General features: G+C 46.7%; 1 long non-coding RNA gene across 1 annotated transcript; it reads left to right on the forward strand.

Annotated features, from left to right (window-relative positions):
* Positions 1–1,094: 1,094 nt before the first annotated feature.
* LOC123459225 lies at positions 1,095–5,850 on the forward strand. Its single transcript, XR_006636111.1, has 3 exons — positions 1,095–1,150; positions 1,963–2,008; positions 5,718–5,850. It is a non-coding gene; the product is annotated as an uncharacterized LOC123459225 (long non-coding RNA).
* The last annotated feature ends 518 nt before the right edge of the window (positions 5,851–6,368 follow it).

The following is a 6,368-nucleotide window of genomic DNA, read 5'->3' on the forward strand; positions in this document are numbered from 1 at the left end:
ACTCAGCACCCTTCCCTTCTATGTGGTTACGCTGAGACTCGGAAGGTAGAAATGATACTGAAGTCCGGTTTCTCAGAGCTTGGGATCATCTGTGGGGGCTGTCCCGCCACACCAGCCCCTCCGCACTCCTACAGTGGGGGGCCAGCAGAGTTCCCAGTCTAGCCTTTGAGGCTTTTTATCCACCTGGGCCCACATGCTCACAGAGAGCAGAGCAACGTGGGCATGAAGAGTATCGGCCAGACCTACGTGCTGCGGGAGGGAGAGGCTGGAGCTAAGATGATACGAGGCACTGCCTTTTAAAATGTGTTTTTAGGAGGTGGAGAGCTGGCTTAGTGGTTAATGCACTTGCCTGTGAAGCCAAAGGACCCAGGTTCAGTTCTCCAGGTCCCACGTAAGCCAGATACATATGGTGGCGCATGCGTCTGGACGTCGTTTGTAGTGGCTAGAGGCCCCAGTGTGCCCATTCTTTCCCCCGCTCTCTGTCTCTCATAAGTAACTAAAACTAAAATCTTTGAAATTTTGTTTTTAGTTCAATGGACACGAAGTGACTTGTGTACACGTAGGATGTGTCCATAGCATGCATGATCGAATCAGGGTCACTGACATGTCTATCCCCTCAGGCCTCTGTTCTCCATGTTGAACACCCAGCCTCCTCTCTGCTACCTACTTTACAAGTACTGTTGCGGGCTGGAGAGATGGCTTAGCGGTTAAGCGCTTGCCTATGAAGCCTAAGGACCCCGGTTTGAGGCTCAGTTCCCCAGGTCCCACGTTAGCCAGATGCACAAGGGGGCGCACGCATCTGGAGTTCGCTTGCAGTGGCCGGAAGCCCTGGCGCACCCATTCTCTCTCTCTCTCCCTCTATCTGTCTTTCGCTCTGTGTCTGTCACTCTCAAATAAATAAATAAATAATGGATAAAAAATATTAAAAAAAAAAAAAACTACTGTTGCTTGTGACCCTGGTCACCTCTGAGCTGTGTGGAACGTGCGCACTTCCTCCTGCTCTACCTGACCCCACACCAACTTGTCCCTCCCTCCCTCCCCTGCACTGCTCAGGCTCGGTCACCTCTCTTCTGATCTGTCTCAGTTTCCACATCCACATGAGAAGATGCAAAACTCACCTCTCTGTGCCTGAATCTCCAGTTCCATCCAGGTGAGTGTAAATGTCAAAATTTCATTCTTCAGGCGCTGGTCCTGGTTCCTGCGCTGGACTGTGTGCGGGCGGGCGGGCGCAGAACAGGAGCGGCTTCAGGACAGACACGACCCAGCACACTCCAGCCCGGCCCAGCTGAAACCACAGAGGAACAGGGGATTGAGCAAGAGTGCCACTTTCTCAGTGAATCTGATCTCAGCGCAAGGGTGATGAAGGAAGATACTCAGGACACTCAACACCTACCAAAGCAGAGATCCAGAGGCTCCTAAGAGCCCATCACTGAATAGACTTAAAATGCACTCAAGCCGGGTGTGGTGGCGCACGCCTTTAATCCCAGCACTCAGGAGGCAGAGGTAGAAGGATTGCCATGAGTTCAAGGCCACCCTGAGATGACAGAGTTAATTCCAGGTCAGCCTGGACCAGAGTGAGACATTACCTCGAAAAAACCAAAAAAAAAAAAGCACTCAACATCTCAACATGGCTCAGGGAATTTTGTGGAAGAGGGGACAGAAAGATTGCTGGAGCCACAAGTTGGGACATTATGCACAGAGACACTGCCTCTCCCCCATAACTGACTGCTGCCCCCAGGATGCATGACCCACAATCCCTATGGGGTTGACCTGCATCCCCAACAAGGAGGGGCTCTTTGGAAAAGGGGCAGGGAGGAGGGAAAGGATGGTACCAACATGTGTTGTTTACGTACTAAGTATGGCCATATCTAACAAAAATAATTTTTTTAAATTTCATTCTTTCATGGCTGGATGATGCCCCACTGTGCATATATAAACCACGTGTGCTTTATTCATTCGTAGGTGGACATCCAGGTGGAGCCCATACCTGGCTACGGACAGTCCTGCTGTAAGCACGCAAGAGCCACACCTCTTTGACGAACTGATCTCACTTCCTCTGGATCCACACCGGGGAGTGGAGCAGCGCAGTGTAGCTGGATCATGGGATACTTCTGGGCCTGGGGGTTTCGTTATTGTTGTTGTTGTTTTCTTTTGTTTTTCAAGGTAGGGTCTCATTCTCACCCAGGCTGACCAGGAACTCCCAGCAATCCTCCTACCTCTGCCTCCCCAGTGCTGGGATTAAAGGTGTGAGCTTGGGTCTAGGTTTTTGAGGAAGCTCCGTATTGTTTGCTGTAATGGCTTTACTGATTCACATCCCACCCGCCAACAGTGTGTGAATTCCCCTTTCCACCCATCATTGCCAGCTTTTTTTTTTTTTTTTTTTGGTCTTTTGAATAACAGCCATGTTACCTACAGTGAGATGACATATCATGGTTTAATTCGCACCCCCAATTATTAGTAACATGGGGACTTTCTTCATGTGCTTTTGGCCATTATGTATTTTCTTTGATAAGCTCTCTAGTCAGGCCATCCACCCATTTTTTAACTATTTTTATTTAGTTATCTATTTATTTGAGATAGAGAACAAGAGCCAGGAAGAGAGAGAGAGAGAGAATGGGCACATGAGGGTCTTAAGCCATTGCAAACAAACTCCAAACACATGTGCCACCTTCTGTATCTGGCTTACACGGGTCCTGAGGAATCAAACCTGGGTCCTTTGACTTTGAAGGCAAGCACTTTAACCACTAAGCCATCTCTCTAGCCCCCATTTTTTTTTAAATGCTGATTATTTGGTCTTTTGCTGTTGACTTGTCTCTGCTGCTTTAGTATTCTAGAAGTCAGGCCCTTGTCATGTGAACAGTGTTCAGGACTTGCTCTCCTCTCCAGGGACTACTGCCCTGGCTGGCCAGGGGCTTTCTAGTTTATAATCCTTTATGTCAGTCCTGTTTTGGTTCCCAGTACTCTATTTTCCCTGACCAAACGTCTCTTTATTTTCTTCTAGTAGTTTCCTGGTTGGTTGTCTTACATTTAAGTCTTTGCTCCGTTTTGAGTTGATTGCTTTTTTCTCTTTAATATGGTGACAGATAAAGGCCCAGTTTGTTCTGTACTCACGTGACAAGTTTCCCAGCCATTGACAAGAAGGACTCGCCCTTTCCAACCCATGCTTTTGCCTCCGTGTTGGGAATCCAGCTGTCCATAGCACGTGGATTTGTGCCCTGGGCTCTACGCCTCCACTGGCTCGGCTCCTTTCTTACGCAGCACCATGCTTTCCCTCGCCTGTGAAGCAGAGCACCACAGTGGCCTGCTCATGAGTGTTCCAGCTGTTCAGGGTCTTCTGGGGGTCCACACACGTTTCTACTCACACGGTGGACGTTATTGGCATCTTGGTAGACATCGTATCTGACGATTGCTTTCAGTATTGATATTTCACATTAACTTTTTCAACCCATGAACATAGACTGTCTTTCCATTTTGAGTGCATGTTTATATTCTTGGATTTCTTCCACTGGTGTTTTTGTGGTAGAGATTGTTCACATCTTTGCTTAATGTTACTAAGAATTTCTTTTATGTACCTATTGTGAATGACAGTCCCTTTCTCATTTCTTTCTCAGCAATCTATCATCGGTATGTTAAAAAGCTACTAGATTTATGGGCTGGAAGGATGGCTTAGCAGTTAAGGTGTTTACTATAAAGCCAAAGGACCCCGGTTCGATTACCCAAGATCTACATAAGCCAGATGCACATGCGTCTGGAGTTCATTTGCAGTGGCAAATAAATAATTTAAAAAATTTTTTTAGAAGCCGGGCATGGTGGCACATGCCTTTAATCCCAGCACTTGGGAAGCAGAGGTAGGAGGGGATCACCATGAGTTCAAGGCCACCCTGAGATTACATAGTGAATTCCAGGTCAGCCTTGGCTAGAGTGAGACCCTACCTCAAAAAACAAACAAATATATATACACACACATTTTATATATATATACACACACACACATTTTAAAGCTACTAGATTTAGCCAAGTGTTATAGCACATACCTTTATTCCCAGCACTTGGGAGGCAGAGGTAGGAGGATTGCCAAGGCCACCCTGAGACTATGTAGTGAATTCCAGGTCAGTCTGGGTTAGAGTGAGACCCTATCTCATAAACAAAAAAAGCTACTAGATTTTTTTTAATTTTTTTTTGTTCATTTTTTATTTATTTATTTGAGAGCGACAGACATAGGAGAAAGACAGATAGAGGGAGAGAGAGAGAATGGGCGTGCCAGGGCTTCCAGCCTCTGCAAACGAACTCCAGATGCATGCACCCCCTTGTGCATCTGGCTAACGTGGGACCTGGGGAACAGAGCCTTGAGCCGGGGTCCTTAGGCTTCACAGGCAAGCGCTTAACCGCTAAGCCATCTCTCCAGCCCAGCTACTAGATTTATACATTGCTTTTCTATCCTGAAACCTTACTGAGTTAGTTGATCACATCTAACAGTGTGAGGGGGAGTCTACATTTTCTATTTATAAAGCGTGCATTCTGCAAACAGGTCACTAGGCCTCGTCCTGACCCAAGTATATCTTCCTTCTTCCTCCTTTCCTCTCCTCCTCCTCCTTTCTGTCTCTCTCTCTTCCTCCCCCCGCCCCTGTGTTCCCCTTCTCTTCTCCTCCTATCTCAATGCACAATAACTCCCAAACTGATGCTGGGTAGGAGTGATGGAAGAGGCAATCCGTCCATTTCTCAGAGAAGCCAGTTGCAGCTTTTCTCCACTCAGAGCGAGGAAGGCTGTGGATTTGCTGTTGCGTGGCCATTAGTGTGTCGAGGGACTTTCCTCCTTCACCTAATTTTTAAAGTTGCTGGTCATAAAGTGATGCCTGATTTTACTGGCTGTTTTGCTACATCTATGAGCTGGTTATATGGTTTCCTTCTTCAGTCTACTGATATGTTGCACTGCATTTATTGATTTGTATATGGTGAGCCATCCTTGCATCACTGGGACAAAACCTATTTGATGCTGGTATGTGATTTTTTTTTTTTTTTGTCCTGTTAGGTTTAATTTGCTGGTGAGTTTTTGGTTTTGTTTTTGTTTTTTGAGATTTATAAGTTCTGTACATCAGGGATGTGAATATTTATATTTTTATCTCTCTCTCTCTCATTGCTCTCTCTCTCTCTCTCTGTGTGTGTGTGTGTGTGTGTGTGTGTGTGTGTGTGTGTTGAGTCCTTCTCTGGTTTATGTATCAGGCTAATGCCTCCCCTTTAACAGTTTAAAAAGATTTGAGAATAATAACATTGGTTCTTCTTAAAACCTTGGTAAAATACAATAGTGAAATTGTCCAGTCCTTTTTCACTGGAAGACTTGTTACTGCTGAATCAATTTCATTGCTTATTATTGATTTGCTAGCATTTTCTATGTTCTCAGAGTTCCCTGTTTCCCCATTTCTTGGCACATAGCGTTCCTAACAGACTCATATGATTCTTCATACTTCTCAGTATCAATTGTAATGTCTGCTGCTGTTCTGTGTACATACATGTATGTGGTACATGTTCACACATGTGTGCATGTGTATGAGTGTATGTGTGAGCACATGCACGTAGAAGCCAAAAGTTGATGGCAGGTGTCTTTCTTTTATTTTTCTTTTCACAAGTTTTGTTAACATTTTCCATGATGATAAAAAATATCCCATGCTAACACCCTCCCAGGTGTCTCTTAATCACGTTCCACCTTATCTTTGATGCAGGGTCTCTCGCGGAGCCTGGAGCTCACCGGTTCCTCGACACAAGCTAGCCGCGTGATCCTCCCATCTTCACTTCAATATTTATTTGAAAAAGAGAAGGACAAATGAGAATGGGCGCACCAGGGCTTCCTGCCACTACAGACGAACTCCAGATGCATGCACCCACTTTGTGCATCTGGCTTTCTGTGAGCACTAGGGACTCACACCCAGGCCACCAGGCCTTGCAAACAAGCACCTGTAGCTACTAAGCCATCTCTCCAGCCAGCACTCCTATCCATCTATTCCACTGAAAGGGATGCCCACTCTGGGCAAGGGTTTCCCCTTCAGCTAATCCTTCCGGAAATGCCTTTATAGATCCAACTAACGGGATCCACTGAGGTTGACAACAGAGATTAGCCGAGGTTAATCATAGATTGGAGGGCACGCCTCTCCCACCCCCACACAGACAGCCTGAGCAGCCCATGGAGGCTGGCCTCTCCGTTTCTCCCCCAAACCTGCCTTCCCTGTGTCAGCATACTGTGCTCGTCTTCCTGCGCTGACCTCCTCCATCCTCCCCCTCTCAGATCGGGGTGGCACCCTGGTCTGGCATGGTCCAGGACCTCTGCTTGACGTAGAAGGGGTTCGCTGCAGTTCCATGCCCTTGGCACAGGGGCC

The sequence above is a fragment of the Jaculus jaculus genome, chromosome 3, assembly GCF_020740685.1.
Source record: "Jaculus jaculus isolate mJacJac1 chromosome 3, mJacJac1.mat.Y.cur, whole genome shotgun sequence".
Taxonomy (NCBI): Eukaryota; Metazoa; Chordata; class Mammalia; order Rodentia; family Dipodidae; genus Jaculus; species Jaculus jaculus.